A 1,297-nucleotide genomic window follows, 5' to 3' on the forward strand; every position below is an offset into this window, starting at 1 on the left:
TGACGTCGCCTTAATTGGCGGCTTATTTAAATGACGTCTTGTCGGATGTTCAGGGTGGATGAACGTATGAAAGGATTTCAACAGGTTCTGGCCGGACGTTGAAGACCTGAAAGCGTACAAGGTTCGTGCAACAACCGGAGTAGAGAACAATTCCCCTCTCTGTTGAAGTTTGTTTGGCGAGCTGAAAGTAAGAATCATTATTTTTCCTTTTTTTACGACATTTTTTGTAGAGCTTTCGAGACTAGAACGGGTGAAAGTTTTCGTCATACCGAAGACCTCGTTCAAACTTGCAACTGAGTGGGGTCCCTCTCTAAAGGCTCCGAGAGTCAGGCATCTTGTGAATTTTCCGAAAGTTCCTCCCCCACCCCGTTCGTTTGTGCAAATTTTTTCTTTTCATTTTCTACACAGTTTATAAACACCTAACAGGCTTTTTTTGTTTCGTTTGTTTTCGTTAACGGGAGTCCGTCTTTATATTAACCATTTTATCAATTCGGAAAGCATGAACGGCAAAGTCCACCTCGGCGGAATTTTAACTCCGAACGTAAGGATGGACGAAATGTCTCTAAGCATTTTTTTTTGCCCAGCGCGATAACGATTCTGCCGTTTCGCCGCCTTCCACCTGCTAGAAATATCAGCCACATCTCCCTTAAATCGCCGCCTTAAAAACAGGACATTTAAATAATGTAGTTTTAGACTGGAATTTCTTTAATACTGCTCGATGAATCATCAAGAAGAACCCTTAGAACGGCGGACAAACTATTTTCCATTGGTGCCTATTTAAGAAATCAGTGTTTAATTCTGAATTCGAATTCTATCGAAATGATCCAAGATAAAGTATTTCGAGACGTTCAAAGAGTCAGATAACTGCAAATTGGCTGAGTGGAAGACATGAATATAAACGTTCATTTGATTCAATTTTACTTCCAGTGCCCGAGTATTTCTGAGTTATAAGTTTATGTGAAACACCTGCTGTCGCGTGAAGGACATACCCAGCTATCTGTTGAGTCCATTGTGAGGAGGATAGTCCCGCCGCCTTCCTTTGGTCGGGAAGAGCAGGCTGTTTTTCTTTGCCTGGTGGTAGCCTTAGCGAAAGCGGTTGAAAGGGCTGAAGACAGATACTTTCCTCTTTGGCCAAGACTTCATCAACTTTTCCAAATTTCACTTGAAAGGGAAAGTGAGTGGGGAGAGGGAAGTTCTGCCCCAAATGTCGTCTATTTTCCATGGGTTGAACAGTTTGACAGTATCTGGCAAGTTGCAAGGCCGCATCGAGCTCCAGTTTAAGATTTGCTTTGGTTTC

Source organism: Octopus bimaculoides, chromosome 23 (assembly GCF_001194135.2).
Source record: "Octopus bimaculoides isolate UCB-OBI-ISO-001 chromosome 23, ASM119413v2, whole genome shotgun sequence".
Lineage (NCBI taxonomy): Eukaryota > Metazoa > Mollusca > Cephalopoda > Octopoda > Octopodidae > Octopus > Octopus bimaculoides.